At 48.9% G+C, this 24,278-nt stretch overlaps 1 pseudogene; it reads left to right on the forward strand.

The window, feature by feature from the left end:
- LOC106596019 (lethal(2) giant larvae protein homolog 1-like) overlaps window positions 1-24,278 on the forward strand; it is a 100,191-nt pseudogene that overhangs the window by 24,031 nt on the left and 51,882 nt on the right.

Consider the following 24,278-nt stretch of genomic DNA (forward strand, 5'->3'; position numbering starts at 1 on the left):
GACGTGGTGGTGGTGGTGGTGGTGGTGAATAGTAGTTAATCCAACAGGTAGATCTGGTATATAGACGTGGTGGTGGTGGTGGTGGTGGTGAATAGTAGTTAATCCAACAGGTAGATCTGGTATATAGACGTGGTGGTGGTGGTGGTGGTGGTGAATAGTAGTTAATCCAACAGGTAGATCTGGTATATAGACGTGGTGGTGGTGGTGGTGGTGGTGGTGAATAGTAGTTAATCCAACAGGTAGATCTGGTATATAGACGGTGGTGGTGGTGGTGGTGGTGGTGAATAGTAGTTAATCCAACAGGTAGATCTGGTATATAGACGTGGTGGTGGTGGTGGTGGTGGTGAATAGTAGTTAATCCAACAGGTAGATCTGGTATATAGACGTGGTGGTGGTGGTGGTGGTGGTGAATAGTAGTTAATCCAACAGGTAGATCTGGTATATAGACGTGGTGGTGGTGGTGGTGGTGGTGAATAGTAGTTAATCCAACAGGTAGATCTGGTATATAGACGTGGTGGTGGTGGTGGTGGTGGTGGTGAATAGTAGTTAATCCAACAGGTAGATCTGGTATATAGACGTGGTGGTGGTGGTGGTGGTGGTGGTGAATAGTAGTTAATCCAACAGGTAGATCTGGTATATAGACGTGGTGGTGGTGGTGGTGGTGGTGAATAGTAGTTAATCCAACAGGTAGATCTGGTATATAGACGTGGTGGTGGTGGTGGTGGTGGTGGTGAATAGTAGTTAATCCAACAGGTAGATCTGGTATATAGACGTGGTGGTGGTGGTGGTGGTGGTGAATAGTAGTTAATCCAACAGGTAGATCTGGTATATAGACGTGGTGGTGGTGGTGGTGGTGGTGAATAGTAGTTAATCCAACAGGTAGATCTGGTATATAGACGTGGTGGTGGTGGTGGTGGTGGTGGTGAATAGTAGTTAATCCAACAGGTAGATCTGGTATATAGACGTGGTGGTGGTGGTGGTGGTGGTGAATAGTAGTTAATCCAACAGGTAGATCTGGTATATAGACGTGGTGGTGGTGGTGGTGGTGGTGAATAGTAGTTAATCCAACAGGTAGATCTGGTATATAGACGTGGTGGTGGTGGTGGTGGTGGTGGTGAATAGTAGTTAATCCAACAGGTAGATCTGGTATATAGACGTGGTGGTGGTGGTGGTGGTGGTGAATAGTAGTTAATCCAACAGGTAGATCTGGTATATAGACGTGGTGGTGGTGGTGGTGGTGGTGAATAGTAGTTAATCCAACAGGTAGATCTGGTATATAGACGTGGTGGTGGTGGTGGTGGTGGTGAATAGTAGTTAATCCAACAGGTAGATCTGGTATATAGACGGTGGTGGTGGTGGTGGTGGTGGTGAATAGTAGTTAATCCAACAGGTAGATCTGGTATATAGACGTGGTGGTGGTGGTGGTGGTGGTGAATAGTAGTTAATCCAACAGGTAGATCTGGTATATAGACGTGGTGGTGGTGGTGGTGGTGGTGAATAGTAGTTAATCCAACAGGTAGATCTGGTATATAGACGGGTGGTGGTGGTGGTGGTGGTGGTGAATAGTAGTTAATCCAACAGGTAGATCTGGTATATAGACGTGGTGGTGGTGGTGGTGGTGGTGAATAGTAGTTAATCCAACAGGTAGATCTGGTATATAGACGTGGTGGTGGTGGTGGTGGTGGTGAATAGTAGTTAATCCAACAGGTAGATCTGGTATATAGACGTGGTGGTGGTGGTGGTGGTGGTGGTGAATAGTAGTTAATCCAACAGGTAGATCTGGTATATAGACGTGGTGGTGGTGGTGGTGGTGGTGAATAGTAGTTAATCCAACAGGTAGATCTGGTATATAGACGGGTGGTGGTGGTGGTGGTGGTGGTGAATAGTAGTTAATCCAACAGGTAGATCTGGTATATAGACGTGGTGGTGGTGGTGGTGGTGGTGAATAGTAGTTAATCCAACAGGTAGATCTGGTATATAGACGGTGGTGGTGGTGGTGGTGGTGGTGAATAGTAGTTAATCCAACAGGTAGATCTGGTATATAGACGTGGTGGTGGTGGTGGTGGTGGTGAATAGTAGTTAATCCAACAGGTAGATCTGGTATATAGACGGTGGTGGTGGTGGTGGTGGTGGTGAATAGTAGTTAATCCAACAGGTAGATCTGGTATATAGACGTGGTGGTGGTGGTGGTGGTGGTGGTGAATAGTAGTTAATCCAACAGGTAGATCTGGTATATAGACGTGGTGGTGGTGGTGGTGGTGGTGAATAGTAGTTAATCCAACAGGTAGATCTGGTATATAGACGTGGTGGTGGTGGTGGTGGTGGTGGTGAATAGTAGTTAATCCAACAGGTAGATCTGGTATATAGACGTGGTGGTGGTGGTGGTGGTGGTGAATAGTAGTTAATCCAACAGGTAGATCTGGTATATAGACGTGGTGGTGGTGGTGGTGGTGGTGAATAGTAGTTAATCCAACAGGTAGATCTGGTATATAGACGTGGTGGTGGTGGTGGTGGTGGTGAATAGTAGTTAATCCAACAGGTAGATCTGGTATATAGACGTGGTGGTGGTGGTGGTGGTGGTGAATAGTAGTTAATCCAACAGGTAGATCTGGTATATAGACGTGGTGGTGGTGGTGGTGGTGGTGAATAGTAGTTAATCCAACAGGTAGATCTGGTATATAGACGGGTGGTGGTGGTGGTGGTGGTGGTGAATAGTAGTTAATCCAACAGGTAGATCTGGTATATAGACGGTGGTGGTGGTGGTGGTGGTGGTGAATAGTAGTTAATCCAACAGGTAGATCTGGTATATAGACGTGGTGGTGGTGGTGGTGGTGGTGGTGAATAGTAGTTAATCCAACAGGTAGATCTGGTATATAGACGTGGTGGTGGTGGTGGTGGTGGTGAATAGTAGTTAATCCAACAGGTAGATCTGGTATATAGACGTGGTGGTGGTGGTGGTGGTGGTGAATAGTAGTTAATCCAACAGGTAGATCTGGTATATAGACGTGGTGGTGGTGGTGGTGGTGGTGAATAGTAGTTAATCCAACAGGTAGATCTGGTATATAGACGTGGTGGTGGTGGTGGTGGTGGTGAATAGTAGTTAATCCAACAGGTAGATCTGGTATATAGACGGTGGTGGTGGTGGTGGTGGTGGTGAATAGTAGTTAATCCAACAGGTAGATCTGGTATATAGACGTGGTGGTGGTGGTGGTGGTGGTGGTGAATAGTAGTTAATCCAACAGGTAGATCTGGTATATAGACGTGGTGGTGGTGGTGGTGGTGGTGGTGAATAGTAGTTAATCCAACAGGTAGATCTGGTATATAGACGGTGGTGGTGGTGGTGGTGGTGGTGAATAGTAGTTAATCCAACAGGTAGATCTGGTATATAGACGTGGTGGTGGTGGTGGTGGTGGTGAATAGTAGTTAATCCAACAGGTAGATCTGGTATATAGACGTGGTGGTGGTGGTGGTGGTGGTGAATAGTAGTTAATCCAACAGGTAGATCTGGTATATAGACGTGGTGGTGGTGGTGGTGGTGGTGAATAGTAGTTAATCCAACAGGTAGATCTGGTATATAGACGTGGTGGTGGTGGTGGTGGTGGTGGTGAATAGTAGTTAATCCAACAGGTAGATCTGGTATATAGACGTGGTGGTGGTGGTGGTGGTGGTGAATAGTAGTTAATCCAACAGGTAGATCTGGTATATAGACGGTGGTGGTGGTGGTGGTGGTGGTGAATAGTAGTTAATCCAACAGGTAGATCTGGTATATAGACGTGGTGGTGGTGGTGGTGGTGGTGAATAGTAGTTAATCCAACAGGTAGATCTGGTATATAGACGTGGTGGTGGTGGTGGTGGTGGTGAATAGTAGTTAATCCAACAGGTAGATCTGGTATATAGACGTGGTGGTGGTGGTGGTGGTGGTGAATAGTAGTTAATCCAACAGGTAGATCTGGTATATAGACGTGGTGGTGGTGGTGGTGGTGGTGAATAGTAGTTAATCCAACAGGTAGATCTGGTATATAGACGTGGTGGTGGTGGTGGTGGTGGTGGTGAATAGTAGTTAATCCAACAGGTAGATCTGGTATATAGACGTGGTGGTGGTGGTGGTGGTGGTGGTGAATAGTAGTTAATCCAACAGGTAGATCTGGTATATAGACGTGGTGGTGGTGGTGGTGGTGGTGAATAGTAGTTAATCCAACAGGTAGATCTGGTATATAGACGTGGTGGTGGTGGTGGTGGTGGTGAATAGTAGTTAATCCAACAGGTAGATCTGGTATATAGACGTGGTGGTGGTGGTGGTGGTGGTGAATAGTAGTTAATCCAACAGGTAGATCTGGTATATAGACGGTGGTGGTGGTGGTGGTGGTGGTGAATAGTAGTTAATCCAACAGGTAGATCTGGTATATAGACGTGGTGGTGGTGGTGGTGGTGGTGAATAGTAGTTAATCCAACAGGTAGATCTGGTATATAGACGTGGTGGTGGTGGTGGTGGTGGTGAATAGTAGTTAATCCAACAGGTAGATCTGGTATATAGACGTGGTGGTGGTGGTGGTGGTGGTGAATAGTAGTTAATCCAACAGGTAGATCTGGTATATAGACGTGGTGGTGGTGGTGGTGGTGGTGAATAGTAGTTAATCCAACAGGTAGATCTGGTATATAGACGTGGTGGTGGTGGTGGTGGTGGTGAATAGTAGTTAATCCAACAGGTAGATCTGGTATATAGACGTGGTGGTGGTGGTGGTGGTGGTGGTGAATAGTAGTTAATCCAACAGGTAGATCTGGTATATAGACGTGGTGGTGGTGGTGGTGGTGGTGGTGAATAGTAGTTAATCCAACAGGTAGATCTGGTATATAGACGTGGTGGTGGTGGTGGTGGTGGTGAATAGTAGTTAATCCAACAGGTAGATCTGGTATATAGACGTGGTGGTGGTGGTGGTGGTGGTGAATAGTAGTTAATCCAACAGGTAGATCTGGTATATAGACGTGGTGGTGGTGGTGGTGGTGGTGAATAGTAGTTAATCCAACAGGTAGATCTGGTATATAGACGTGGTGGTGGTGGTGGTGGTGGTGAATAGTAGTTAATCCAACAGGTAGATCTGGTATATAGACGCGGTGGTGGTGGTGGTGGTGGTGAATAGTAGTTAATCCAACAGGTAGATCTGGTATATAGACGTGGTGGTGGTGGTGGTGGTGGTGGTGAATAGTAGTTAATCCAACAGGTAGATCTGGTATATAGACGTGGTGGTGGTGGTGGTGGTGGTGAATAGTAGTTAATCCAACAGGTAGATCTGGTATATAGACGTGGTGGTGGTGGTGGTGGTGGTGAATAGTAGTTAATCCAACAGGTAGATCTGGTATATAGACGGGTGGTGGTGGTGGTGGTGGTGGTGAATAGTAGTTAATCCAACAGGTAGATCTGGTATATAGACGTGGTGGTGGTGGTGGTGGTGGTGGTGAATAGTAGTTAATCCAACAGGTAGATCTGGTATATAGACGGTGGTGGTGGTGGTGGTGGTGGTGAATAGTAGTTAATCCAACAGGTAGATCTGGTATATAGACGTGGTGGTGGTGGTGGTGGTGGTGAATAGTAGTTAATCCAACAGGTAGATCTGGTATATAGACGTGGTGGTGGTGGTGGTGGTGGTGGTGAATAGTAGTTAATCCAACAGGTAGATCTGGTATATAGACGGTGGTGGTGGTGGTGGTGGTGGTGAATAGTAGTTAATCCAACAGGTAGATCTGGTATATAGACGTGGTGGTGGTGGTGGTGGTGGTGAATAGTAGTTAATCCAACAGGTAGATCTGGTATATAGACGGTGGTGGTGGTGGTGGTGGTGGTGAATAGTAGTTAATCCAACAGGTAGATCTGGTATATAGACGGGTGGTGGTGGTGGTGGTGGTGGTGAATAGTAGTTAATCCAACAGGTAGATCTGGTATATAGACGTGGTGGTGGTGGTGGTGGTGGTGAATAGTAGTTAATCCAACAGGTAGATCTGGTATATAGACGTGGTGGTGGTGGTGGTGGTGGTGAATAGTAGTTAATCCAACAGGTAGATCTGGTATATAGACGTGGTGGTGGTGGTGGTGGTGGTGAATAGTAGTTAATCCAACAGGTAGATCTGGTATATAGACGTGGTGGTGGTGGTGGTGGTGGTGAATAGTAGTTAATCCAACAGGTAGATCTGGTATATAGACGTGGTGGTGGTGGTGGTGGTGGTGAATAGTAGTTAATCCAACAGGTAGATCTGGTATATAGACGGGTGGTGGTGGTGGTGGTGGTGGTGAATAGTAGTTAATCCAACAGGTAGATCTGGTATATAGACGTGGTGGTGGTGGTGGTGGTGGTGGTGAATAGTAGTTAATCCAACAGGTAGATCTGGTATATAGACGTGGTGGTGGTGGTGGTGGTGGTGAATAGTAGTTAATCCAACAGGTAGATCTGGTATATAGACGTGGTGGTGGTGGTGGTGGTGGTGGTGAATAGTAGTTAATCCAACAGGTAGATCTGGTATATAGACGTGGTGGTGGTGGTGGTGGTGGTGAATAGTAGTTAATCCAACAGGTAGATCTGGTATATAGACGTGGTGGTGGTGGTGGTGGTGGTGAATAGTAGTTAATCCAACAGGTAGATCTGGTATATAGACGTGGTGGTGGTGGTGGTGGTGGTGAATAGTAGTTAATCCAACAGGTAGATCTGGTATATAGACGTGGTGGTGGTGGTGGTGGTGGTGAATAGTAGTTAATCCAACAGGTAGATCTGGTATATAGACGGGTGGTGGTGGTGGTGGTGGTGGTGAATAGTAGTTAATCCAACAGGTAGATCTGGTATATAGACGTGGTGGTGGTGGTGGTGGTGGTGAATAGTAGTTAATCCAACAGGTAGATCTGGTATATAGACGTGGTGGTGGTGGTGGTGGTGGTGGTGAATAGTAGTTAATCCAACAGGTAGATCTGGTATATAGACGTGGTGGTGGTGGTGGTGGTGGTGGTGAATAGTAGTTAATCCAACAGGTAGATCTGGTATATAGACGTGGTGGTGGTGGTGGTGGTGGTGAATAGTAGTTAATCCAACAGGTAGATCTGGTATATAGACGTGGTGGTGGTGGTGGTGGTGGTGGTGAATAGTAGTTAATCCAACAGGTAGATCTGGTATATAGACGTGGTGGTGGTGGTGGTGGTGGTGGTGAATAGTAGTTAATCCAACAGGTAGATCTGGTATATAGACGTGGTGGTGGTGGTGGTGGTGGTGAATAGTAGTTAATCCAACAGGTAGATCTGGTATATAGACGTGGTGGTGGTGGTGGTGGTGGTGGTGAATAGTAGTTAATCCAACAGGTAGATCTGGTATATAGACGGTGGTGGTGGTGGTGGTGGTGGTGAATAGTAGTTAATCCAACAGGTAGATCTGGTATATAGACGTGGTGGTGGTGGTGGTGGTGGTGAATAGTAGTTAATCCAACAGGTAGATCTGGTATATAGACGTGGTGGTGGTGGTGGTGGTGGTGAATAGTAGTTAATCCAACAGGTAGATCTGGTATATAGACGTGGTGGTGGTGGTGGTGGTGGTGGTGAATAGTAGTTAATCCAACAGGTAGATCTGGTATATAGACGTGGTGGTGGTGGTGGTGGTGGTGGTGAATAGTAGTTAATCCAACAGGTAGATCTGGTATATAGACGTGGTGGTGGTGGTGGTGGTGGTGGTGAATAGTAGTTAATCCAACAGGTAGATCTGGTATATAGACGTGGTGGTGGTGGTGGTGGTGGTGGTGAATAGTAGTTAATCCAACAGGTAGATCTGGTATATAGACGTGGTGGTGGTGGTGGTGGTGGTGAATAGTAGTTAATCCAACAGGTAGATCTGGTATATAGACGTGGTGGTGGTGGTGGTGGTGGTGGTGAATAGTAGTTAATCCAACAGGTAGATCTGGTATATAGACGTGGTGGTGGTGGTGGTGGTGGTGGTGAATAGTAGTTAATCCAACAGGTAGATCTGGTATATAGACGTGGGTGGTGGTGGTGGTGGTGGTGAATAGTAGTTAATCCAACAGGTAGATCTGGTATATAGACGTGGTGGTGGTGGTGGTGGTGGTGGTGAATAGTAGTTAATCCAACAGGTAGATCTGGTATATAGACGTGGTGGTGGTGGTGGTGGTGGTGAATAGTAGTTAATCCAACAGGTAGATCTGGTATATAGACGTGGTGGTGGTGGTGGTGGTGGTGGTGAATAGTAGTTAATCCAACAGGTAGATCTGGTATATAGACGTGGTGGTGGTGGTGGTGGTGGTGGTGAATAGTAGTTAATCCAACAGGTAGATCTGGTATATAGACGTGGTGGTGGTGGTGGTGGTGGTGAATAGTAGTTAATCCAACAGGTAGATCTGGTATATAGACGTGGTGGTGGTGGTGGTGGTGGTGGTGAATAGTAGTTAATCCAACAGGTAGATCTGGTATATAGACGTGGTGGTGGTGGTGGTGGTGGTGGTGAATAGTAGTTAATCCAACAGGTAGATCTGGTATATAGACGTGGTGGTGGTGGTGGTGGTGGTGAATAGTAGTTAATCCAACAGGTAGATCTGGTATATAGACGTGGTGGTGGTGGTGGTGGTGGTGGTGAATAGTAGTTAATCCAACAGGTAGATCTGGTATATAGACGTGGTGGTGGTGGTGGTGGTGGTGGTGAATAGTAGTTAATCCAACAGGTAGATCTGGTATATAGACGGTGGTGGTGGTGGTGGTGGTGGTGAATAGTAGTTAATCCAACAGGTAGATCTGGTATATAGACGGTGGTGGTGGTGGTGGTGGTGGTGAATAGTAGTTAATCCAACAGGTAGATCTGGTATATAGACGTGGTGGTGGTGGTGGTGGTGGTGGTGAATAGTAGTTAATCCAACAGGTAGATCTGGTATATAGACGGTGGTGGTGGTGGTGGTGGTGGTGAATAGTAGTTAATCCAACAGGTAGATCTGGTATATAGACGTGGTGGTGGTGGTGGTGGTGGTGAATAGTAGTTAATCCAACAGGTAGATCTGGTATATAGACGTGGTGGTGGTGGTGGTGGTGGTGGTGAATAGTAGTTAATCCAACAGGTAGATCTGGTATATAGACGTGGTGGTGGTGGTGGTGGTGGTGAATAGTAGTTAATCCAACAGGTAGATCTGGTATATAGACGTGGTGGTGGTGGTGGTGGTGGTGGTGAATAGTAGTTAATCCAACAGGTAGATCTGGTATATAGACGGTGGTGGTGGTGGTGGTGGTGGTGAATAGTAGTTAATCCAACAGGTAGATCTGGTATATAGACGTGGTGGTGGTGGTGGTGGTGGTGGTGAATAGTAGTTAATCCAACAGGTAGATCTGGTATATAGACGGTGGTGGTGGTGGTGGTGGTGGTGAATAGTAGTTAATCCAACAGGTAGATCTGGTATATAGACGGTGGTGGTGGTGGTGGTGGTGGTGAATAGTAGTTAATCCAACAGGTAGATCTGGTATATAGACGTGGTGGTGGTGGTGGTGGTGGTGGTGAATAGTAGTTAATCCAACAGGTAGATCTGGTATATAGACGTGGTGGTGGTGGTGGTGGTGGTGAATAGTAGTTAATCCAACAGGTAGATCTGGTATATAGACGGTGGTGGTGGTGGTGGTGGTGGTGAATAGTAGTTAATCCAACAGGTAGATCTGGTATATAGACGTGGTGGTGGTGGTGGTGGTGGTGAATAGTAGTTAATCCAACAGGTAGATCTGGTATATAGACGTGTGGTGGTGGTGGTGGTGGTGGTGAATAGTAGTTAATCCAACAGGTAGATCTGGTATATAGACGCGGTGGTGGTGGTGGTGGTGGTGAATAGTAGTTAATCCAACAGGTAGATCTGGTATATAGACGTGGTGGTGGTGGTGGTGGTGGTGAATAGTAGTTAATCCAACAGGTAGATCTGGTATATAGACGTGGTGGTGGTGGTGGTGGTGGTGGTGAATAGTAGTTAATCCAACAGGTAGATCTGGTATATAGACGTGGTGGTGGTGGTGGTGGTGGTGAATAGTAGTTAATCCAACAGGTAGATCTGGTATATAGACGTGGTGGTGGTGGTGGTGGTGGTGAATAGTAGTTAATCCAACAGGTAGATCTGGTATATAGACGTGGTGGTGGTGGTGGTGGTGGTGGTGAATAGTAGTTAATCCAACAGGTAGATCTGGTATATAGACGTGGTGGTGGTGGTGGTGGTGGTGAATAGTAGTTAATCCAACAGGTAGATCTGGTATATAGACGTGGTGGTGGTGGTGGTGGTGGTGGTGAATAGTAGTTAATCCAACAGGTAGATCTGGTATATAGACGTGGTGGTGGTGGTGGTGGTGGTGAATAGTAGTTAATCCAACAGGTAGATCTGGTATATAGACGTGGTGGTGGTGGTGGTGGTGGTGAATAGTAGTTAATCCAACAGGTAGATCTGGTATATAGACGTGGTGGTGGTGGTGGTGGTGGTGAATAGTAGTTAATCCAACAGGTAGATCTGGTATATAGACGTGGTGGTGGTGGTGGTGGTGGTGAATAGTAGTTAATCCAACAGGTAGATCTGGTATATAGACGTGGTGGTGGTGGTGGTGGTGGTGGTGAATAGTAGTTAATCCAACAGGTAGATCTGGTATATAGACGTGGTGGTGGTGGTGGTGGTGGTGAATAGTAGTTAATCCAACAGGTAGATCTGGTATATAGACGGGGTGGTGGTGGTGGTGGTGGTGGTGAATAGTAGTTAATCCAACAGGTAGATCTGGTATATAGACGTGGTGGTGGTGGTGGTGGTGGTGAATAGTAGTTAATCCAACAGGTAGATCTGGTATATAGACGTGGTGGTGGTGGTGGTGGTGGTGGTGAATAGTAGTTAATCCAACAGGTAGATCTGGTATATAGACGTGGTGGTGGTGGTGGTGGTGGTGAATAGTAGTTAATCCAACAGGTAGATCTGGTATATAGACGTGGTGGTGGTGGTGGTGGTGAATAGTAGTTAATCCAACAGGTAGATCTGGTATATAGACGTGGTGGTGGTGGTGGTGGTGGTGGTGAATAGTAGTTAATCCAACAGGTAGATCTGGTATATAGACGTGGTGGTGGTGGTGGTGGTGGTGAATAGTAGTTAATCCAACAGGTAGATCTGGTATATAGACGTGGTGGTGGTGGTGGTGGTGAATAGTAGTTAATCCAACAGGTAGATCTGGTATATAGACGTGGTGGTGGTGGTGGTGGTGGTGAATAGTAGTTAATCCAACAGGTAGATCTGGTATATATAGATCTATGCTGTGTATATATATAGCTGTGTGCTGTATTCCTTGACTATGCTGTGTGTATATATAGCTGTGTGCTGTGTGTATATATAGCTGTGTGCTGTGTGTATATATAGCTGTGTGTATATATAGCTGTGTGCTGTATTCCTTGACTACGCTGTGTGTGTATATATAGCTGTGTGCTGTATTCCTTGACTACGCTGTGTGTGTATATATAGCTGTGTGCTGTATTCCTTGACTATGCTGTGTGTATATATAGCTGTGTGCTGTGTGTATATATAGCTGTGTGCTGTATTCCTTGACTACGCTGTGTGTATATATAGCTGTGTGCTGTATTCCTTGACTATGCTGTGTGTATATATAGCTGTGTGCTGTGTGTATATATAGCTGTGTGCTGTATTCCTTGACTATGCTGTGTGTATATATAGCTGTGTGCTGTATTCCTTGACTACGCTGTGTGTATATATAGCTGTGTGTATATATAGCTGTGTGCTGTGTGTATATATAGCTGTGTGCTGTATTCCTTGACTATGCTGTGTGTATATATAGCTGTGTGCTGTATTCCTTGACCACGCTGTGTGTATATATAGCTGTGTGCTGTATTCCTTGACTATGCTGTGTGTATATATAGCTGTGTGTTGTGTGTATCAAATCAAATCAAATCAAATCAAATTTATTTTTATATAGCCCTTCGTACATCAGCTGATATTCTCAAAGTGCTGTACAGAAACCCAGCCTAAAACCCCAAACAGCAAGCAAAGCATGTGAAAGAAGCACGGTGGCTAGGAAAAACTCCCTAGGAAAAACTCCCTAGAAAGGCCAAAAACCTAGGAAGAAACCTAGAGAGGAACCAGGCTATGAGGGGTGGCCAGTCCTCTTCTGGCTGTGCAGGGTGGATATTAAAACAGAACATGGTCAAAATGTTAAAATGTTAAAATGTTCATAAATGACCAGCATGGTCAAATAATAATAATCATAGTAGTTGTCGAGGGTGCAACAAGCACGTCCGGTGAACAGGTCAGGGTTCCATAGCCGCAGGCAGAACAGTTGAAACTGGAGCAGCAGCACGGCCAGGTGGACTGGGGACAGCAAGGAGTCATCATGCCAGGTAGTCCTGAGGCATGGTCCTAGGGCTCAGGTCCTCCGAGAGAAAGACAGAAAGAGAGAAAGAGAGAATTAGAGAGAGCATATTTAAATACACACAGGACACCGGATAAGACAAGAGAAATACTCCAGATGTAACAGACTGACCCTAGCCCCCCGACACATAAACTACTGCAGCATAAATACTGGAGGCTGAGACAGGAGGGATCAGAAGACACTGTGGCCCCATCCGATGATACCCCCGGACAGGGCCAAACAGGCAGGATATAACCCCACCCACTTTGCCAAAGCACAGCCCCCACACCACTAGAGGGATGTCTCCAACCACCAACTTACCGTCCTAAGACAAGGCCGAGTATAGCCCACAACGATCTCCGCCATGGCACAACCCAAGGGGGGGCGCCAACCCAGACAGGAAGACCACGTCAGTGACTGTATATATAGCTGTGTGCTGTATTCCTTGACCACGCTGTGTGTATATATAGATGTGTGCTGTATTCCTTGACTACGCTGTGTTAGATATGGATCTCCAGGGGTGGAGTTTACAGGACTACACAGAGACACTGCAGCCGTTTCGCAGATGCACTTCCTCCAAGGACAGGTAAGACTGTTAGGTCACTTCCTGTAGGACGGGTAAGACTGTTAGGTCACTTCCTCCAAGGACAGGTAAGACTGTTAGGTCACTACCTCCAAGGACGGGTAAGACTGTTAGGTCACTTCCTCCAAGGACAGGTAAGACTGTTAGGTCACTTCCTCCAAGGACAGGTAAGACTGTTAGGTCACTTCCTCCAAGGACGGGTAAGACTGTTAGGTCACTTCCTCCAAGGACGGGTAAGACTGTTAGGTCACTTCCTGTAGGACGGGTAAGACTGTAAGGTCACTTCCTGTAGGACGGGTAAGACTGTTAGGTCACTTCCTGTAGGACGGGTAAGACTGTTAGGTCACTTCCTCCAAGGACGGGTAAGACTGTTAGGTCACTTCCTCCAAGGACGGGTAAGACTGTTAGGTCACTTCCTCCAAGGACGGGTAAGACTGTAAGGTCACTTCCTCCAAGGACGGGTAAGACTGTTAGGTCACTTCCTGTAAGACGGTTAAGACTGTATGGTCACTTCCTGTAGGACGGGTAAGACTGTTAGGTCACTTCCTGTACAGATATGCTAAGACAGGGAGGTCCTTGGTGACAGTTTTGTTCCCATTTGAGAGATCAGGGTTTTCTCCAGTATTTCAGCCAGTATTTAGGTCAGGAATCGGCCTCTAGCGGTCGGCACGCTGCCCCGAGTTCCTCTGTGGACGTTGGAGAACCTTCCAGTAGGATAACCATTTTTACTAGGCCCGCGGATCAATTTTACTTCGAAACAAAACGTTCTCTCCGCCTCCAGGACGGGGACCAGTAAAATGTTTTGTCCTCGAGGTGGGAGGGGCCCAACCAGGACGGGGACCAGTAAAATGTTTTGTCCTCGAGGTGGGAGGGGCCCAACCAGGACGGGGACCAGTAAAATGTTTTGTCCTCGAGGTGGGAGGGGCCCAACCAGGACGGGGGCCAGTAAAATGTTTTGTCCTCGAGGTGGGAGGGGCCCAACCAGGACGGGGACCAGTAAAATGTTTTGTCCTCGAGGTGGGAGGGGCCCAACCAGGACGGGGACCAGTAAAATGTTTTGTCCTCGAGGTGGGAGGGGCCCAACCAGGACGGGGACCAGTAAAATGTTTTGTCCTCGAGGTGGGAGGGGCCCAACCAGGACGGGGGCCAGTAAAATGTTTTGTCCTCGAGGTGGGAGGGGCCCAACCAGGACGGGGACCAGTAAAATGTTTTGTCCTCGAGGTGGGAGGGGCCCAACCAGGACGGGGACCAGTAAAATGTTTTGTCCTCGAGGTGGGAGGGGCCCAAACAGGACGGGGGCCAGTAAAATGTTTTGTCCTCGAGGTGGGAGGGGCCCAACCAGGACGGGGACCAGTAAAATGTTTTGTCCTCGAGGTGGGAGGGGCCCAACCAGGACGGGGGCCAGTAAAATGTTTTGTCCTCGAGGTGGGAGGGGCCCAACCAGGACGGGGGCCAGTAAAATGTTTTGTCCTCGAGGTGGGAGGGGCCCAACCAGGACGGGGGCCAGTAAAATGTTTTGTCCTCGAGGTGGGAGGGGCCCAACCAGGACGGGGGCCAGTAAAATGTTTTGTCCTCGAGGTGGGAGGGGCCCAAACAAATCTTAATGCTTAATGCTTAATGCCTCCAAAAGGCTACTGCCAAGGCAGCAGCTACTCTTCCTGGGGTTTATTATGGATCCCCATTAGTTCCTGCCAAGGCAGCAGCTACTCTTCCTGGGGTTTATTATGGATCCCCATTAGTTCCTGTCAAGGCAGCAGCTACTCTTCCTGGGGTTTATTATGGATCCCCATTAGTTCCTGTCAAGGCAGCAGCTACTCTTCCTGGGGTTTATTATGGATCCCCATTAGTTCCTGTTGCCAAGGCAGCAGCTACTCTTCCTGGGGTTTATTATGGATCCCCATTAGTTCCTGCCAAGGCAGCAGCTACTCTTCCTGGGGTTTATTATGGATCCCCATTAGTTCCTGTTGCCAAGGCAGCAGCTACTCTTCCTGGGGTTTATTATGGATCCCCATTAGTTCCTGTTGCCAAGGCAGCAGCTACTCTTCCTGGGGTTTATTATGGATCCCCGTTAGTTCCTGCCAAGGCAGCAGCTACTCTTCCTGGGGTTTATTATGGATCCCCATTAGTTCCTGTTGCCAAGGCAGCAGCTACTCTTCCTGGGGTTTATTATGGATCCCCATTAGTTCCTGTTGCCAAGGCAGCAGCTACTCTTCCTGGGGTTTATTATGGATCCCCGTTAGTTCCTGTCAAGGCAGCAGCTACTCTTCCTGGGGTTTATTATGGATCCCCGTTAGTTCCTGTTGCCAAGGCAGCAGCTACTCTTCCTGGGGTTTATTATGGATCCCCATTAGTTCCTGCCAAGGCAGCAGCTACTCTTCCTGGGGTTTATTATGGATCCCCGTTAGTTCCTGTCAAGGCAGCAGCTACTCTTCCTGGGGTTTATTATGGATCCCCATTAGTTCCTGTTGCCAAGGCAGCAGCTACTCTTCCTGGGGTTTATTATGGATCCCCATTAGTTCCTGTTGCCAAGGCAGCAGCTACTCTTCCTGGGGTTTATTATGGATCCCCGTTAGTTCCTGCCAAGGCAGCAGCTACTCTTCCTGGGGTTTATTATGGATCCCCATTAGTTCCTGCCAAGGCAGCAGCTACTCTTCCTGGGGTTTATTATGGATCCCCGTTAGTTCCTGTCAAGGCAGCAGCTACTCTTCCTGGGGTTTATTATGGATCCCCGTTAGTTCCTGTTGCCAAGGCAGCAGCTACTCTTCCTGGGGTTTATTATGGATCCCCGTTAGTTCCTGCCAAGGCAGCAGCTACTCTTCCTGGGGTTTATTATGGATCCCCATTAGTTCCTGCCGCCAAGGCAGCAGCTACTCTTCCTGGGGTTTATTATGGATCCCCGTTAGTTCCTGCCAAGGCAGCAGCTACTCTTCCTGGGGTTTATTATGGATCCCCATTAGTTCCTGCCAAGGCAGCAGCTACTCTTCCTGGGGTTTATTATGGATCCCCATTAGTTCCTGCCAAGGCAGCAGCTACTCTTCCTGGGGTTTATTATGGATCCCCATTAGTTCCTGCCAAGGCAGCAGCTACTCTTCCTGGGGTTTATTATGGATCCCCATTAGTTCCTGTTGCCAAGGCAGCAGCTACTCTTCCTGGGGTTTATTATGGATCCCCGTTAGTTCCTGCCAAGGCAGCAGCTACTCTTCCTGGGGTTTATTATGGATCCCCGTTAGTTCCTGCCAAGGCAGCAGCTACTCTTCCTGGGGTTTATTATGGATCCCCATTAGTTCCTGCCAAGGCAGCAGCTACTCTTCCTGGGGTTTATTATGGATCCCCATTAGTTCCTGCCAAGGCAGCAGCTACTCTTCCTGGGGTTTATTATGGATCCCCATTAGTTCCTGCCAAGTCAGCAGCTACTCTTCCTGGGGTTTATTATGGATCCCCGTTAGTTCCTGCCAAGGCAGCAGCTACTCTTCCTGGGGTTTATTATGGATCCCCGTTAGTTCCTGCCAAGGCAGCAGCTACTCTTCCTGGGGTTTATTATGGATCCCCGTTAGTTCCTGCCAAGGCAGCAGCTACTCTTCCTGGGGTTTATTATGGATCCCCATTAGTTCCTGCCAAGGCAGCAGCTACTCTTCCTGGGGTTTATTATGGATCCCCAATAGTTCCTGCCAAGGCAGCAGCTACTCTTCCTGGGGTTTATTATGGATCCCCATTAGTTCCTGTTGCCAAGGCAGCAGCTACTCTTCCTGGGGTTTATTATGGATCCCCATTAGTTCCTGCCAAGGCAGCAGCTACTCTTCCTGGGGTTTATTATGGATCCCCGTTAGTTCCTGCCAAGGCAGCAGCTACTCTTCCTGGGGTTTATTATGGATCCCCGTTAGTTCCTGCCAAGGCAGCAGCTACTCTTCCTGGGGTTTATTATGGATCCCCATTAGTTCCTGGGGTTTATTATGGATCCCCATTTAGTTCCTGCCAAGGCAGCAGCTACTCTTCCTGGGGTTTATTATGGATCCCCATTAGTTCCTGGGGTTTATTATGGATCCCCATTTAGTTCCTGCCAAGGCAGCAGCTACTCTTCCTGGGGTTTATTATGGATCCCCATTAGTTCCTGTCAAGGCAGCTGCTACTCTTCCTGGGGTTTATTATATATCCCCGTTAGTTCCTGCCAAGACAGCGGCTACTCTTCCTGGGGTTTATTATGGATCCCCGTTAGTTCCTGCCAAGGCAGCAGCTACTCTTCCTGGGGTTTATTATGGATCCCCGTTAGTTCCTGCCAAGGCAGCAGCTACTCTTCCTGGGGTTTATTATGGATCCCCGTTAGTTCCTGCCAAGGCAGCAGCTACTCTTCCTGGGGTTTATTATGGATCCCCATTAGTTCCTGCCAAGGCAGCAGCTACTCTTCCTGGGGTTTATTATGGATCCCCATTAGTTCCTGCCAAGACAGCAGCTACTCTTCCTGGGGTTTATTATGGATCCCCATTAGTTCCTGTTGCCAAGGCAGCAGCTACTCTTCCTGGGGTTTATTATGGATCCCCATTAGTTCCTGTTGCCAAGGCAGCAGCTACTCTTCCTGGGGTTTATTATGGATCCCCGTTAGTTCCTGTTGCCAAGGCAGCAGCTACTCTTCCTGGGGTTTATTATGGATCCCCATTAGTTCCTGTTGCCAAGGCAGCAGCTACTCTTCCTGGGGTTTATTATGGATCCCCATTAGTTCCTGCCAAGGCAGCAGCTACTCTTCCTGGGGTTTATTATGGATCCCCGTTAGTTCCTGCCAAGGCAGCAGCTACTCTTCCTGGGGTTTATTATGGATCCCCGTTAGTCTGCCAAGGCAGCAGCTACTCTTCCTGGGGTTTATTATGGATCCCCATTTAGTTCCTGGCCAAGGCAGCAGCTACTCTTCCTGGGGTTTATTATGGATCCCCATTAGTTCCTGGGGTTTATTATGGATCCCCATTTAGTTCCTGCCAAGGCAGCAGCTACTCTTCCTGGGGTTTATTATGGATCCCCATTAGTTCCTGTCAAGGCAGCTGCTACTCTTCCTGGGGTTTATTATAGATCCCCGTTAGTTCCTGCCAAGACAGCGGCTACTCTTCCTGGGGTTTATTATGGATCCCCGTTAGTTCCTGCCAAGGCAGCAGCTACTCTTCCTGGGGTTTATTATGGATCCCCGTTAGTTCCTGCCAAGGCAGCAGCTACTCTTCCTGGGGTTTATTATGGATCCCCGTTAGTTCCTGCCAAGGCAGCAGCTACTCTTCCTGGGGTTTATTATGGATCCCCATTAGTTCCTGCCAAGGCAGCAGCTACTCTTCCTGGGGTTTATTATGGATCCCCATTAGTTCCTGCCAAGACAGCAGCTACTCTTCCTGGGGTTTATTATGGATCCCCATTAGTTCCTGTTGCCAAGGCAGCAGCTACTCTTCCTGGGGTTTATTATGGATCCCCATTAGTTCCTGTTGCCAAGGCAGCAGCTACTCTTCCTGGGGTTTATTATGGATCCCCGTTAGTTCCTGTTGCCAAGGCAGCAGCTACTCTTCCTGGGGTTTATTATGGATCCCCGTTAGTTCCTGCCAAGGCGGCAGCTACTCTTCCTGGGGTTTATTATGGATCCCCATTAGTTCCTGTTGCCAAGGCAGCAGCTACTCTTCCTGGGGTTTATTATGGATCCCCGTTAGTTCCTGTCAAGGCAGCAGCTACTCTTCCTGGGGTTTATTATGGATTCCCATTAGTTCCTGCCAAGGCAGCAGCTACTCTTCCTGGGGTTTATTATGGATCCCCGTTAGTTCCTGTCAAGGCAGCAGCTACTCTTCCTGGGGTTTATTATGGATCCCCGTTAGTTCCTGCCAAGGCAGCAGCTACTCTTCCTGGGGTTTATTATGGATCCCCATTAGTTCCTGCCAAGGCAGCAGCTACTCTTCCTGGGGTTTATTATGGATCCCCATTAGTTCCTGCAAAGGCAGCAGCTACTCTTCCTGGGGTTTATTATGGATCCCCATTAGTTCCTGTTGCCAAGGCAGCAGCTACTCTTCCTGGGGTTTATTATGGATCCCCGTTAGTTCCTGCCAAGGCAGCAGCTACTCTTCCTGGGGTTTATTATGGATCCCCATTAGTTCCTGCCAAGGCAGCAGCTACTCTTCCTGGGGTTTATTATGGATCCCCATTAGTTCCTGCCAAGGCAGCAGCTACTCTTCCGGGGGTTTATTATGGATCCCCATTAGTTCCTGCCAAGGCAGCAGCTACTCTTCCTGGGGTTTATTATGGATCCCCGTTAGTTCCTGCCAAGGCAGCAGCTACTCTTCCTGGGGTTTATTATGGATCCCCATTAGTTCCTGCCAAGGCAGCAGCTACTCTTCCTGGGGTTTATTATGGATCCCCATTAGTTCCTGCCAAGGCAGCAGCTACTCTTCCTGGGGTTTATTATGGATCCCCATTAGTTCCTGTTGCCAAGGCAGCAGCTACTCTTCCTGGGGTTTATTATGGATCCCCTTTAGTTCCTGCCAAGGCAGCAGCTACTCTTCCTGGGGTTTATTATGGATCCCCGTTAGTTCCTGCCAAGGCAGCAGCTACTCTTCCTGGGGTTTATTATGGATCCCCGTTAGTTCCTGTCAAGGCAGCAGCTACTCTTCCTGGGGTTTATTATGGATCCCCGTTAGTTCCTGCCAAGGCAGCAGCTACTCTTCCTGGGGTTTATTATGGATCCCCATTAGTTCCTGCCAAGGCAGCAGCTACTCTTCCTGGGGTTTATTATGGATCCCCATTAGTTCCTGTTGCCAAGGCAGCAGCTACTCTTCCTGGGGTTTATTATGGATCCCCATTAGTTCCTGTTGCCAAGGCAGCAGCTACTCTTCCTGGGGTTTATTATGGATCCCCGTTAGTTCCTGCCAAGGCAGCAGCTACTCTTCCTGAGGTTTATTATGGATCCCCGTTAGTTCCTGCCAAGGCAGCAGCTACTCTTCCTGGGGTTTATTATGGATCCCCGTTAGTTCCTGCCAAGGCAGCAGCTACTCTTCCTGGGGTTTATTATGGATCCCCGTTAGTTCCTGCCAAGGCAGCAGCTACTCTTCCTGGGGTTTATTATGGATCCCCATTAGTTCCTGCCAAGGCAGCAGCTACTCTTCCTGGGGTTTATTATGGATCCCCAATAGTTCCTGCCAAGGCAGCAGCTACTCTTCCTGGGGTTTATTATGGATCCCCATTAGTTCCTGTTGCCAAGGCAGCAGCTACTCTTCCTGGGGTTTATTATGGATCCCCATTAGTTCCTGCCAAGGCAGCAGCTACTCTTCCTGGGGTTTATTATGGATCCCCGTTAGTTCCTGCCAAGGCAGCAGCTACTCTTCCTGGGGTTTATTATGGATCCCCATTAGTTCCTGGGGTTTATTATGGATCCCCATTAGTTCCTGCCAAGGCAGCAGCTACTCTTCCTGGGGTTTATTATGGATCCCCATTAGTTCCTGTCAAGGCAGCTGCTACTCTTCCTGGGGTTTATTATATATCCCCGTTAGTTCCTGCCAAGACAGCGGCTACTCTTCCTGGGGTTTATTATGGATCCCCATTAGTTCCTGCCAAGGCAGCAGCTACTCTTCCTGGGGTTTATTATGGATCCCCATTAGTTCCTGCCAAGGCAGCAGCTACTCTTCCTGGGGTTTATTATGGATCCCCATTAGTTCCTGCCAAGGCAGCAGCTACTCTTCCTTGGGTTTATTATGGATCCCCGTTAGTTCCTGCCAAGGCAGCAGCTACTCTTCCTGGGGTTTATTATGGATCCCCGTTAGTTCCTGCCAAGGCAGCAGCTACTCTTCCTGGGGTTTATTATGGATCCCCATTAGTTCCTGCCAAGGCAGCAGCTACTCTTCCTGGGGTTTATTATGGATCCCCATTAGTTCCTGTTGCCAAGGCAGCAGCTACTCTTCCTGGGGTTTATTATGGATCCCCATTAGTTCCTGTTGCCAAGGCAGCAGCTACTCTTCCTGGGGTTTATTATGGATCCCCAATAGTTCCTGCCAAGGCAGCAGCTACTCTTCCTGGGGTTTATTATGGATCCCCATTAGTTCCTGTTGCCAAGGCAGCAGCTACTCTTCCTGGGGTTTATTATGGATCCCCATTAGTTCCTGCCAAGGCAGCAGCTACTCTTCCTGGGGTTTATTATGGATCCCCGTTAGTTCCTGCCAAGGCAGCAGCTACTCTTCCTGGGGTTTATTATGGATCCCCATTAGTTCCTGGGGTTTATTATGGATCCCCATTAGTTCCTGCCAAGGCAGCAGCTACTCTTCCTGGGGTTTATTATGGATCCCCATTAGTTCCTGTCAAGGCAGCTGCTACTCTTCCTGGGGTTTATTATATATCCCCGTTAGTTCCTGCCAAGACAGCGGCTACTCTTCCTGGGGTTTATTATGGATCCCCATTAGTTCCTGCCAAGGCAGCAGCTACTCTTCCTGGGGTTTATTATGGATCCCCATTAGTTCCTGCCAAGGCAGCAGCTACTCTTCCTGGGGTTTATTATGGATCCCCGTTAGTTCCTGCCAAGGCAGCAGCTACTCTTCCTGGGGTTTATTATGGATCCCCGTTAGTTCCTGCCAAGGCAGCAGCTACTCTTCCTGGGGTTTATTATGGATCCCCGTTAGTTCCTGCCAAGGCAGCAGCTACTCTTCCTGGGGTTTATTATGGATCCCCATTAGTTCCTGCCAAGGCAGCAGCTACTCTTCCTGGGGTTTATTATGGATCCCCATTAGTTCCTGTTGCCAAGGCAGCAGCTACTCTTCCTGGGGTTTATTATGGATCCCTATTAGTTCCTGCCAAGGCAGCAGCTACTCTTCCTGGGGTTTATTATGGATCCCCATTAGTTCCTGCCAAGGCAGCAGCTACTCTTCCTGGGGTTTATTATGGATCCCCATTAGTTCCTGCCAAGGCAGCAGCTACTCTTCCTGGGGTTTATTATGGATCCCCATTAGTTCCTACCAAGGCAGCAGCTACTCTTCCTGGGGTTTATTATGGATCCCCATTAGTTCCTGCCAAGGCAGCAGCTACTCTTCCTGGGGTTTATTATGGATCCCCATTAGTTCCTGTTGCCAAGGCAGCAGCTACTCTTCCTGGGGTTTATTATGGATCCCCATTAGTTCCTGCCAAGGCAGCAGCTACTCTTCCTGGGGTTTATTATGGATCCCCATTAGTTCCTGCCAAGGCAGCAGCTACTCTTCCTGGGGTTTATTATGGATCCCCGTTAGTTCCTGTCAAGGCAGCAGCTACTCTTCCTGGGGTTTATTATGGATCCCCATTAGTTCCTGGTTTAGGTGATTGGTTTATTAACACCCTTCAGTCCCTCCTTCCTGGTCTGTGATGTCATCCCGGTGTTGTGCTCTGTGATAGGGCCGTCTGTTGTCGCTGCTTGATGACAACACGCTGCACCTGTGGGAGCTGGGCGGAGCTTCCCGGGACAGGGGAGGGGCTAAGAGGGAGGGCGTGGTCTACCTGGAAGAAAAACGCAACTACAGTGTCCTGGGACGACCTGGACTGGAGAGCTGCAGGTACACACACACACCACACACCACACACACACACACACACACACACACACACACACACACACACACACACACACACACACACACACACACACACACACACACCACACACACACCACACACACAGCACGCACGCACAACCCACGCACGCACACACACACACACACGCACAACCCACACACACACACACGCACAACCCACACACACACACACGCACAACCCACACACACACACGCACAACCCACACACACACCACACTAACACACACACACACACACACACACACACACACACACACACACACACACACACACACACACACACTAACACACACACCATACACACACACACACACCACACGCACAACCCTAACACACAACCCACACACACACAACACACACACACACCACACACACACACACACACACAACCCACACACACACACACCACACACACAACCCACACACACACCACACACACCACACACACACACACACACACACACAGTGAGACGCTTGGAACACAGACATACACAGAGACATACATGAATGTGGGTGTTATAATGTGTGTGGTGTGTGTGTGTGTGTGTGTGTGTGTTGTGTGTGTGGGTTGTGTGTGTGTGGTGTGTGTCTGTGTGGGTTGTGTGTGTGTGGCGTCTCCAGTGCGAGCCGTGTGACGGTTCTGCTGCTGTTGAGGTCATGTGACCTGCTGTGTGTCGGCACCGAGGGAGGGGCCATACACTTCCTGGATCTGCCACGCCTCTCGTTGAGGGACAACCAATCACTCCTGCTGGACCAGGTGATGCAGAGGTGAGTGACAGCTGCTTCAGCCAATGGGAGGAGGTAGTGTGGGTCTGTTCTAGAATGTTGGTCGTTAGGGGGAAGGGCCTCCTGTTGGTCGTTAGGGGGAAGGGCCTCCTGTTGGTCGTTAGGGGGAAGGGCCTCCTGTTGGTCGTGGTCGTTAGGGGGAAGGGCCTCCTGTTGGTCGTTAGGGGGAAGGGCCTCCTGTTGGTCGTGGTCGTTAGGGGGAAGGGCCTCCTGTTGGTCGTTAGGGGAAGGGCCTCCTGTTGGTCGTTAGGGGAAGGGCCTCCTGTTGGTCGTTAGGGGAAGGGCCTCCTGTTGGTCGTTAGGGGAAGGGCCTCCTCTTGGTCGTTAGGGGAAGGGCCTCCTCTTGGTCGTTAGGGGAAGGGCCTCCTGTTGGTCGTTAGGGGAAGGGCCTCCTGTTGGTCGTTAGGGGAAGGGCCTCCTGTTGGTCGTTAGGGGAAGGGCCTCCTGTTGGTCGTTAGGGGAAGGGCCTCCTGTTGGCGTGGTCGTTAGGGGAAGGGCCTCCTGTTGGCGTGGTCGTTAGGGGAAGGGCCTCCTGTTGGTCGTTAGGGGGAAGGGCCTCCTGTTGGTCGTTAGGGGAAGGGCCTCCTGTTGGTCGTTAGGGGAAGGGCCTCCTGTTGGTCGTTAGGGGAAGGGCCTCCTGTGGTCGTTAGGGGAAGGGCCTCCTGTTGGTCGTTAGGGGAAGGGCCTCCTGTTGTCGTGGTCGTTAGGGGAAGGGCCTCCTGTTGTCGTTAGGGGAAGGGCCTCCTGTTGGTCGTTAGGGGAAGGGCCTCCTGTTGTCGTGGTCGTTAGGGGAAGGGCCTCCTGTTGTCGTGGTCGTTAGGGGAAGGGCCTCCTGTTGTCGTTAGGGGGAAGGGCCTCCTGTTGGTCGTTAGGGGAAGGGCCTCCTGTTGTCGTTAGGGGAAGGGCCTCCTGTTGTCGTTAGGGGAAGGGCCTCCTGTTGGTCGTTAGGGGAAGGGCCTCCT

This window comes from Salmo salar, unplaced genomic scaffold, assembly GCF_905237065.1.
Source record: "Salmo salar unplaced genomic scaffold, Ssal_v3.1, whole genome shotgun sequence".
In the NCBI taxonomy this organism is placed as follows: domain Eukaryota; kingdom Metazoa; phylum Chordata; class Actinopteri; order Salmoniformes; family Salmonidae; genus Salmo; species Salmo salar.